This window comes from Mustela putorius, unplaced genomic scaffold (genome assembly GCF_011764305.1).
Source record: "Mustela putorius furo isolate JIRA1106 unplaced genomic scaffold, ASM1176430v1.1 tig00003836_pilon_pilon_pilon, whole genome shotgun sequence".
Classification (NCBI taxonomy): Eukaryota; Metazoa; Chordata; class Mammalia; order Carnivora; family Mustelidae; genus Mustela; species Mustela putorius.
In genome coordinates this window covers 35,856,755-35,868,789 of record NW_025421989.1, presented here as the reverse complement: position 1 = coordinate 35,868,789, position 12,035 = coordinate 35,856,755, and the positions used below count along the sequence as shown (strand labels likewise).

The window sequence follows — 12,035 nt, the reverse complement described above, 5'->3', positions numbered from 1 at the left end:
TATTCAGTCCTGGCCACTTCTTTGAACTATAAACCCGCATCTCCAACTGCCTATTTAATGTCTCCATGTGGGTACCTCAAAAATCACGTGTCTGAAACGGAGTTCTCGATAGCCTTTCCCATCCTCGCATACAGCAACTCTATCCTTCCAACGTTTCAGGCCCCAAACCATGGTGTCAACAAATTCTGAGGTGTCTATCTTCTTTTATTTTTAATATTTTATTTTTATTTATGCGACAGAGAGAGGACACAAGCAGGGGGAGCGGTAGGCAGGGGGAGAGGGAAGAACAGACTCTCTACTGAGCAGGGAGCCTGACGTGGGGCTCAATCCCAAGACCCTGACTTGAGCTGAAAGCAGATGCTTAACTGACTGAGCCACCCAGATGCCCCTGAGGTCTCTACATTCTATATAAATCCAGAATTCAGCCACTTCTCACCACCCACACTGCCAGTACAACTACTCCATAGAGACTGCAAGCTGCTCACCTACTCCATGCTCTCCTCTTCTTCCTGGGCACACATTTCCCAGCCTCCCTTGCAGTCAGGTGTGGCCACATGCAAGAATGAGAGCACGAATTTCATATACCATTTCCAGCCTGTCCATGTAAACCTCGCAAACATACTAATGTATACTTTTCTCCCCTTGCAGCCAGCTATAACAGAGACAGCTCCACACCTCAGTCCTAAGGATGACCTTGGTAGCCACGTGTAGAAGCAAGCAAAGCCTCAGTCAGCCCAGGTTTCTGAATGACAGCAGGGAGGGCTGTCCCAGTGACCTGTTCACCTACCCGGCCAGGTAAGATCAGCAATAATGAAAGTTTTGTTGTTTGCACCAGTGCACAAGAAGGAAAATGATATTGGAGGATAGAAAGATGGAGAGTCTTGTCTTGTTAAACAGCAGATGTTACCTGTAATAAAAGAAAGTCGCACGAAGTGCCTCCAGACCCTACAGCTTTCAGAAAGGAGGATGGTATGCGATGTCAGGAGTATGAATTGATGGTTACTTGCTAAAGTCAGCAAGGTGTTAAAAGAAAGCTCAGGCAAGAATGGGCTGGTTAAGCTGCAGAAACGGTAAGATATTTGGGGATGCAAGACTAGAAAAGCTGACTGCTAGAGAGCCTGGGTGGCTCTTGAGCCTCCGACTCTTGATTTTGGCTCAGGTCGTGATTTCAGGTTTGTGAGACTGAGCCCCACGTCCAGCTCCCTGCTGGGCATGGAGTCTACTTGAGATTCTCTCTTTCCCTCTGTTCTATCTCAGTATCTTGAAAAAAGGAAGGGAGGGAGGAAGGGAGGAAGAAGGGAGAGCTGACTGCTTCTGTATCCCAAATAGTAAGACAAGACTGAAAAGGGCTTTGTGTGACAAAGGTGGAGGGGAACAACTCCCTCATGACATCTGGTGCCCCTGCATATCTCCACCTAGGCCCCATAAACAATGGATCTGCAGTCTGACCCAACTCAGGGCCAAATCCTCTGTGATGCCTCCTGGAATAAAGGGAGTTAAGCACAGGGAGTTGTTATAGTGCTGCTTCTCGCCCCTATCTTATGGGAGACTGTCACAAGGCCATTTCTTATCCATCTCCCTGGTCTGGGGGAGGGCGACCCTTTGTAGCTTCCCCGCTAGGATCCAGTTACCAGCTTCCATGGCTTTCTCTAAAACTGCTTACCTGTAGTTTAGAAGTGGCTTTTCCACAGCAGTGACCGATCACTCTGGTGGTCTGTCATTTGGTTCCTCATGTTCAGTGTTACCCTGTGGAACCGCCTGAGCTTTTGACACAAAGGCTTATAAAACTCCTTAAACAGGGGCACTCTGCCCTAAAGTGACAATCAGACAGAAGGTAGTGGTGCCCTTCTCATCTAAGCCTGCTCTGTTAAGTTTCAAAAGGGAGCAGCGCAGGAACAAGGAGACAGATACGTAAGGCAGTCGCCACAACCACATCTAGGAAGAGAACGTGGTCAACGTCTAAAACAAAAAGATCAGAGGACTACTGAGGTTTTGAGGGAACTGAATCACCAAAGAAATCAAGACCTGGCCTGAAAAAGCTATGAGATTTAGAACAACCCTTGGGCAGGAAGCGATCTGGAAAAGCAGAGCGAGTCTCTAGTCCCTATCATTATCTCTCTCACATCCTTTCCTTCTTCTTGCCCCCCTCACACTCTCTGTACCAACCAGCCTCCTTATCATTCCTTGAACATGATAAAGCACATTCCCACCTCAGATCCTTGGCCTTGCTGATTCCTTCCTATCCCCGAAAAAAGTTTCTTTTCAGATATCTATGAGGTAGTTAATATTTGCAGATTTCACATCTTTAGAGAGCGCATCATGGGATCCCAGCCCTAGAATACAGGCGGATAACTGAGAGAGATTCTATGTAGCTTTCTCTCCATAACTCCCACACCCACAGGCACCAGGTCCACTGTTGGTTGCATAAAAGAAAAGCTAGGTATAACCAAACTACCACCCCGCCTTGCTCATGTAAGGCCCTCAGAGCCCCCACAAAATGCACTTAGTTATTTCCAAGAGTGGCTAGGGGTTGTCACGTGGGCTCAGGAAAGTCCCATCCAACAGTCTCCATGAGACTCTACTCTCAGCTGGAGAGCACACACTGCAGCCACGCTGAATTCAGACTCCCTGAGGGTATTGGTACCTCCAGCTTGAGTACCGTAGTTCCACCTTGGTGGCCCCTTAGGGAGTAGGGTGCAGAAGGTGTCTGTTGCTTTGTGGCATGGTTAGGGCGAACAGCTCTCACTCGTGTTATCTTCTGCTAAAGGAACACAGATGAGGGCCAGATGGGATATGTAGGATAAGGCAGCTATGTTACATCCTGTAGTAAGAGCACTGGCACCCTCCTAGGTCACTTGCCTTCGAGATACTCTGAAACACAATTTCCAATGTGTGGGGAGCAGGGTTCCCCACAATGAGGAACAATTCTTAGACACCAACAGGGTACCTGAGAATTCAACTCAATTCTGACACTAACTACACCTGGAAACGAGTATCAGATTCTACAGGTTAAGGATTCAGTCCTACAAGACTGCCACCAGTCCTCCTCCACCCTCAACGCCACACACACCTCTCCTCAGACACCAGTCACAAAAGCCATTTGTTACTTATGCATCTGACCAATGGCTATAGATAGATAGGAGGTTCCAATGATTACCTTCTTGGTAACTCAATTCAAACACCAGTTGTAAGTCTATGTTGACTTGTCCTTCGGACTGACCGGCTAGGTTCCAACGACCTACTCCTTGGGTTTTCATCTGCTCGACCGGGTCACGGAATTCAGAGAAACATTTTACTTACTAGATCATTGGTTTATTATAGAATGATATAATTCAGAACAGCCATTCGGAAGAGAGGCACAGGGGGAGGTATGGGAAAAGGATGAGAAGTTTCCATGCCCTCTCCAGGTGCGCCACTCTACCCACAGTTCTACCTGCTCACCAACCCCTAAGCTCTCTGAACCCCATCCTTTTAGTTTAAATCAATGGCCAATGGTGATTGATTCAATAACCCCCCCCCACACACACACATACCCATCAGAGGGGTGGGACTGAAATTTCCAACCTTCTAATCACAAGGTTCCTTCCCAAGGCAACCAGCCCCATTCCTTAGGTGCAGTCCAAGTCACTCATGAACATAACAAAAGACACCTTCAAGGCTCTCAACACTGAGGAAATTCCAAAGGTTTTAGGAGTTTCCTTACTCCTAAAACGAAGACCTAATATATGTCTTATTATAAACCACAATATCACAGTCCACCCTGGTCTTCGAATATGGATTCCTCATAGCAAAACAATCATAAAACTCAAAAGAGATATCATCCAGTCATTAATAACTATCCAGTCCAGCATCATACGGAGGACGAGCAGTCCTCCTCGCAGACGGCTGGCCACTCAGGTTTGTAGGCTTTCATGCCATCCCCTCAGGTCCCAAAAACAAGAGTGCACTACACGGCTTCACTCTCTCAGGCATCTGGTATACTCAGGCTAAGAAGGAACAGCACCTGTTCGAAGCCTCTTTGGTGATGTCAATGTAATATTGGATTTCCCTCATTATATATAACCCCTGTATTCATTCCCTTACCCCTCAGCTACTATTTTTCTTCCCCTTCATTTATACCCAAACCTTCCCACCTCTGGAAGGGACATTAGGTTTGGTCACTGCGCTGGGGTAGACTCCAGGCGGCAAAACTAGTCTAGCAAGTCCCTCCCCCTCAGTGCAGTTCTAGTTAGATAAGGTGAGGTTACCCACGTGCAGAACTGGTGGGCTATCTTTACCGCCAGCTGAGTGTTCACTGTTAGCCCCAATTTCACCAAAAGGGGTTAAGGCCTATCCTGCCCCATTGGGCCCTTAGGAATTCGGACACAAAAGTTAAAAATACACAGTTGCAGTTTCTTGCTTAGGAATCGATGCAGCCCCCATAGGGGTCCTTGTGACACTGCGTCGAGTAGAGAAAAAAAAGTTGAGGCGGTGTGGAAAAGAATACTAGCACCTTCCACACCCTCTCTTCCCCAGATCCACCAGAAAAACAGGAATCTATCCAGGGGTTAGCCTCCTCGTGTTCGCACTGTGTGTGGGAACACACTGGTGCAAGCCTGTAAGCCAGCCCCCTTCATGTGTGTCTCTCCTCCTTGCCCACACTGACCCCCCACTTTTAGACAACCACTGCTTTTTTTTCTTAAAGATTATTTATTTATTTATTTGACACAGAGAGAGAGATCACAAGTAGTTAGAGAGGCAGGCAGAGAGAGAGAGAGGGAAGCAGGCTCCCCTCTGAGCAGAGAGCCCAATGCAGGGCTCGATCCCAGGACCCTGAGATCACGACCCGAGTCGAAGGCAGAGGCTTAACCCACTGAGCCACCCAGGCTCCCCGACAACCACTGTTTAATCGCCCCCTTCATTCTCTGTCTAACTAGTACTTTGAGGAGGATATCCCTGACAAGTGTTGGTCATTATCAGCTGTAAAGTACATTCCCCCGTCTGAAGTGTGGATGGCCTGTACAAAGTAGCGCCCTATCTTCAGTTCTGGTTCTTTCCCAGCATGGGAGTGTCCGCCTCTCCCACTGGGAAAGCAAAGCCAGTCTAGAGTCAGTGACTCCTGCTGTCAGGACCCATTCATGGTGCCCCCCACTCCCTGCTGCCAGCATCAGGCTCACTCGCCAGCTATGTTAAGGTCTCTCCCACCAAAAAATCTGCCACAAGGCCATCTGCAGTCTCTGTCTCCTTTGCCAAAACAGAACAATTCTTACTAACATTCTGTGCCTCAGAAGGTACCAGAGGAACAAGTCTGGAACCAGCCCATCTCTGCAGTGTCCACTCATCTCATGGACCTAGGCAGCCACCTCCAAGGAGCACGTGGGGATGTGTTTGTTCAAACCACCTTCCAAACCCAGAAGGGAGTTCTTCTGATGGGCGTTGACATGTCCTACCTTAATACACCCCTTAAATTTCCATAGGACTAGGCCCTGCATGGGCATCTATTTAATGGGCCACGTTTCCACCGCCCTCCTGCTGACCAGCAGCTCAGCCCACTGGTTACTGCCCATTAGTCAGTAACAAGTCAAACATACTGGCTTTTTATCACAGTTCAGTTCTTCCATCACGGCTAGTGAAACAGCATGCAGTTCAGGCCACTGAGCTGGGTTTTTTACCTTTTTCAATCAGAATGGAGGCCTTCCAAGCAAGATGATGTCCATTCTACCCCCCGCCCCCAACCGTGGAACTTCTGTCCACATTTCAAGCAGCTCTTTATCTGTCAGTCGGGAGCTGTTTATAGGTACTAAGTGATGAGAGAACCCAGCAAGCTCCCCATACCATTCCTGAGTCAGTCCCAGGGGAAAAGGGGCTCCCTGCTCCTGAGGAAGCTTCTGCTGGCATTCCCTAGGCACTGCCATCCCCATTAAGGTGTTTTTCCAACATCATTCTAGACATTGTGGGTATTTCAGGTTTCAAGATCATGTATGTCCCTCACCTTCAATTAATACCCCACACAGCAAGGTAGCAAATGCCTTTCAAAAAAACTCCCTTCCCCAAAGTCCCAGTAGTGGTCACTGGGAGGCGGTCCCAGGCTCTTGCCATAAGCTTCAGTCTACACTCTATGAAGCGCTATTGCCAAGAATTGGTTTCGACCAGCATTCCAGTTTACACCCTCCACTGCGTGGGCTCAGGCATCTTACTGGTTCCCATTTAGCAGGTCTACTTAATATTTATTGCTCGAAGGGCATATGTATATGCCTTCTGTTACTAGGTAGGGGAAGGATTCCCATCGGATACTATGTCCACCCCTTATCAATCCCTAATATTTTGCCTTTTAACCATCAGGTAAAAGAAATGCAATCCTTTCCCATAAAGTCTATTCAAACATACAAATCCTCCTACAAACTTTTACCATGATTCTATCAACTCACATTCCTAGCTGTAGCCTCTGTTAGGACTTCATCATCAGGTTATATAGGGTAGGGAAGTGTTCCTCAGCCACATTTAATATCCATCCCCATAAAGCATTCAGGTAAAGTCAACATGATTTCCTTAGAGAGTATTGGCTTCAGCATTCCAACTTTCATAATCCTATCAATCCTGTGTTTTGACATTCTGTCAATCTAACTGTGGCAGGAGTCAGGGCTTTACCAATGGGTTCTGGTACCATGGTTTATGGGACTCCCAGATCAAGGACTCAGGGAAACTTCTCTTCTCTGACCACTTTATGCACTTCTTGTGCTACAAAGGCTCTGGGTCCCCAGTGAGAGGGTCAAGCCAAGGGACCCTAACCCTTTTGTCAATCTTTTTATCTTGATTAATCTGCCAAACTGCTCACTCACGCAGTTGCTGGTCTGGTACTTCATTGTAATTTTTGCCTTCCAGCTTGTAAAAATTTCTCTGAACAGGGATAAATAAAGCAGAATTGTTTGGGGCCGTTTAATGTTGGGGGAGCAACAGGGGTCCATTTGGCCTGACCAACATTAGATAGGGCTATATTAAAGCCTTTGTCTTTATCCCATCAGTGTTTTATTCATCCTATTTCTTTTTTTAAAAGCTTACGCAATTTATATATACTAAACAAAAAAAACAAAAAACCCAGTTCACCCATTTCTTACTAATCATCTAAAAATTTCCACCCGGCTGGGATGAGTCCCCTTTATGTTTCCTCTTTGTTTCGCTCCTATCAATATTCACTTTATTCACCATATTTCTTAGTAACTTCAAAATTTTCCACCTAGTTCAGCAGCATCCCCTGACTCTCCCCATTGGCTTGTTAATTAACCTACAGTTTCTATTAGCATCTGTAAGGTACCTGAAGAGAAACTGAGACAAGAAATTTGATGAGGCTTCCCGAGCTGTTTTTTGGTTTTGCAACAATGAGGTTACACGGGGCACTCTCTGAAAGGGATCCCCTCAAGCCACAGCATTTACCCTGACCTGGGTAATGGGCATACTGGACGGGTTAATATCTCCGTCATCATAAAGCCAGTCCCAGATGCCTTGCATAGGAAGCCTATCAGCTGGCTTCATCGGGGTTCCCACTTGGCATTGATGCAGGTTAAGGACAGTCCCCTTTCTAAGAATTAACAAGGTGGCTTTCATGCAGTCCACCACCTCGGGAATGTCTGGATCACTAACAGACACCTGGGACTGTTCCATAGTGACCGGTGGGTCCCACAGCCACCCAAACACGCTCTTCCACCCAGAGGAATTCAGACCAGAAACACCAGTGGCCCCCAATCAGTTACTCCCCCAAACCCGTTCAGTGAAACTTCCTCAGGAAGCCGAGGATACTGACAGACAAAATGAAAACAACTCTTTCACACTACAGCCCCCCTAGTTTCAAAAGTTTCCTGGTTTTACCCTTCCCCCACAGTACTTTTACCTTGGGGGGCCGCTTTGAGGCTAATGGCCAAAGCTCAGACTCACTGAAATCGGAATCTGGACTAACATCAAAGTCCAACTGAGCGTTCCCTTTTAGTTTAGCTATTACAGATAACAATGACCAAGGGATTGAATATTTTGCCTTTTTCTCATCAGTATGCACTTCCTTATTCCAACTGCCCAGGAGCTGAGTCCTTGTTTAGTAACTGAACGCAGCACAGTTGCTGCTCCGTTCCTTGGGTGACCACATGGACACCCAGGAATAAAGAGCTTCACCACCACTCTCCTTCCCTTCATCCTTTCTTTTCCCAAACCACATGCTTCTGTGAGCCACGGACAGTCTAGCAAATCCCAATTCACTGAACACCAACCCTTTTGGGTTCCCGGACCCAAATCCAAAACTGGGGCAAGGGCTTTCCACACAATAGCAAGCAAGCAAGCAAGCACTGACACCAGCAGTTGAGTCCCAAGAATTCAACTCAATTCCAATACCACCTACCCGGAGATGGCACCAGACTGCCCAGGTTAAAGAGTTCAGTCCTACAAGGCTGTTCCCCTGCCCCCAGCCACCCTACACCAACTTCAGATGCCAGTCACAAGGCAGGCTGTTCCCCTGCTTCTGACTGACCAGCTATAGACTGGAGGTTCCAATGACCATCTCCTGGGATTCGATTAATTTGCTAGAGCGGCTCACAGAACTCGGAGAAACATCTTACTTACTAGATCACCGGTTTGTTATAAAAGGATATAACCCAGAAACAGCTAGATGGAAGAGATCCACAGGGCAAGGTATGGGGAAAGGACGAGGGGCTTCCATGCCCTCTCCAGGCTTGCCACTGTGCCCAAAACTCCACATGTTCAACAACCTGAAAGCTCTACGAACGCGGTCCTTTGGGGTTTTATGGAGGCTTCATTACAAAGTCAGGACTGATTTAATCATTGGCCATTGGTGATTGATTCAACCTCCAGCCCCTCTCCCCTCCGGGGAGGTCAGGGGGTGGGACTGAAAGTTCCAACCCTTTATTCATACTTGGTTCCCCTGGCAACCAGCCCCCATCCTTAGGTGCAGCCCAAATGTCACTCATTAACATAACAAAAGACACCTTTGTTGCTCTCATCACTTCGGAAATTCCAAGGGTTTTAGGAGCTGTATGCGAGAATCGAAAGGGAGGCCAAATTTATATTTCTTATTACCAATCACAATATCACAGCCCGTAAACTGCAACCACCTTTTGGAGGACATATTTTTAACATCTAATGCAAGTTGCAAATATGGATTCTATCTGACCCAACATTTCTTCTACTGTCTCGACTCTAGAAATAAACACTGCTGAACAGGTACAAAGATGCAGGGACATGAACATGAATCATAGAATGTGGGTAAGAGTGAACATAGGGCAAGAGGGAAATAAACAAGGGCATATGCACCCTTAATAAGGAATATTACGAAGCAGGTGAAAAGAATGAGATGGGGCGACGGGGTGGCTCAGACAGTTAACCGCCTGACTTTTGGCTCAGGTCATGATCTCTGGATCCTGGGATCGAGCCCTGCCTCAGACTCCCCTGCTCAGAGGGAAGTCGGCTTTTCCCTCTGCCCTTCCCCCCTCAAATAAATAAAAATCTTTTTTTTTTATAAGAGGTTTTTTTTTTTTTTTAAGATTTTATGATTTATTTGACAGAGACAGGTAGAGAGAGAGAAAACAGGGAGAGGGAGAAGCAGGCTCCTCCTAAGCAGGGAGCCTGATGCACAGCTGGATCCTAGGACCCTGAGATCATGACCTGGGCTGAAGGAAGCCGATTAATCAGGTTAGCCACTCAGGTGCCCCAATAAATAAAAATCTTAAAAACAAAAGAAAGAAACGAATGAGGTGGGTGTATACGTCATCATATGGAGTGACATACAAGACAAATTGTTTAGTGAATAAAGCAACTTGCAAAAAGATACGTATTACTATGCAAAAAAATTAAACCTACACATAAAGCCATATATGTTTTAAGCATATATATGTAGAAAAACACATGTAAATGATAAGCGGTAACACTGGCTGCCTCTGGGTAGGAGGGAAGAGAAGGAAATCAGAACTGGGGCTGGTGACAGAGAGAACTTCAGTTTTTTTCTTCCTAACTGTCCTTCAAGGACAATTAACGCTTCCGTAATTAGAAATTAATGTTTTATAAAGGGCATCTGGCTGCGTAGCAAAATCGCCGAGCCGCCCCCACCTTCTTTATCACTTTAGTGCACACTGGCGCAACTTCCAATTCGTGGCGCCTGTATTACTTGCCACTGGAACCTGCTCAGCTGCTGAAGTTGGCTTTGCTACCCATGTGGCAGACCAGGAATGCTGGGGGATGAGCCCCCCGAACGCAGCCCTCAACCCATGACTGATGGGAGTCCGGGTACCTCTCATCGGGGACCAGTCGGGAGGTAGAAAGCGCGTTAGTTAATTTGAACAGACGGGATTTACTATTTAAAAAGCAAAACAAACAAAACGTTAACTAGGCATAAAGTTGTTGAGCTAACTCGAGCGGTGAAAAGAGAGGTCTGAGGGATCGTCAAGAAAGTCAGCGCAGGAAGCGGCTACCAGCCCCAGGGCTGGGGTACAAAGGAGAGAGAATGGAATTGTTACAACTTTGAACCTTGGAGGAAGGGCTCGGTGGAACTGGGACTGAGACCCCTGAGGAGGGGGTGCTACTCACCTCATGCTGGTGTTGCTGATGGGGGTGGGATAAGTCTGGTTTTGTGAATCCTGGAAAACGACGAACCGGATTCAGCTGCAGACAACGAAAGGCGCTGCTGGGGCGGCGGTGAAGAAATGTTCTGGGGGAATGCTGACAGCAGCAGGAAGCTGACAGGAGGGAACAAGGAAGAACAGAAAGGAGTTTAAGTCGCTACGTCCTCCTCCCGCCTTGCAGTCTCCCTCTATCGCCCCCTATAGGCGGAGTCTAGCAGGAAGTCGTGGGCCAAGCTGAAAAGCGAACGCTCGCTTCCCACCCCCCCATCAAAAGGCAGAGTATAGAAGAGTGAGTTTGAAGCTCAATAACTTAATAACATGCGGAAAAATAGAGAATAGTTTAATAAATCCCAGTTCATCTGTCACTCAGCTGTAAGAGTTACTACTACTTTGGCTTTCTTTTCTTTTTTTCTTTTTTTAAGATTTTATTTATTTATTTGAGAGAGACAGTGAGAGAGCAAAAGAGGGGAAAAGGTCAGAGGGAGAACGAGACTCCCCATGGAGCTGGGAGCCCAATGCGGGACTCAGTCCTGGCTCTCCGGGATCATGAACTGAGCCGAAGGCAGTTGCTTAACCAACTGAGCCACCCAGGCGCCCTACTTTGGCTTTCTTGCTTCATTTATTTCCCTCCGTACTTACCCCCGCCCCCTCCCGGGACTTATTTTAAAGGAAATGACATAATTTCACCCATAAATACTTAAGTCTCTAACAGGATACAGACTTTATGAACACAGTACCATTATCACACCTAATAAAATTAACACTGATTCCTTAATATAATCGAATACCTAGTCTGGGTTCAAGTTTTCCTGGTTGTCTCAAAAATGGCTTTTTAGGGGCGCCTGGGTGGCACAGTGGGTTAATGCATCTGCCTTTGGCTCAGGTCATGATCCCAGGATCCTGGGGTCAAGCCCCAAATCAGGCTCTCTGCTCAGCGGAGAGCCTGCTTCCTCCTCTCTCTCTGCCTGCCTCTCTGCCTACCTGTGATTTCTGTCAAATAAATAAATAAATAAATAAAAACGGCTTTTTACAGGTGGTTTCCCTGAATCAAGACCCAAATAATGGCCAAGTATTGTTTTTGTTAACATAGCTCTTAATTCTCTCTTCATCTAGAATCCTTTCTTCCCCTTTCCCCATTCCTGTATATCATTTTTATTCACCAGAGGAACAATATCATTTGCCCTGTAGAATGTCCCATATTCTCAGTTTGTCTGGTTGAATCCTGTTGGTATGATTTCACATGCTCCTCTGTCCCCTTTACTTTCTGGAAGCCCAGTTACATCTGCAGCCATGGCTAGATTCAGGTTCAATTTTTTTGGCAAGGATATTTCATGGTGAGCCGTGTACATCTATTACCCTTCACTGGAAGGCACTAGGGTCATTTTTTTAAACTGAGGTAAAATTATTAAATTGAGCTGTACTTTACCAACAATAAAATGC

The 12,035-nt window shown here is 46.7% G+C and overlaps 1 protein-coding gene across 1 annotated transcript in view; it reads right to left on the bottom strand.

Moving 5' to 3' along the window:
* The window catches only part of USP9X (ubiquitin specific peptidase 9 X-linked), a 162,876-nt gene extending 152,143 nt beyond the window's left edge, over positions 1–10,733 (bottom strand). The window contains exon 1 of the mRNA XM_013057508.2: positions 10,561–10,733. The gene's annotated coding sequence lies outside the window, so the exon portion shown is untranslated. The remainder of the gene's footprint in view (positions 1–10,560) is intronic.
* Between the last annotated feature and the right edge of the window lie 1,302 nt (positions 10,734–12,035).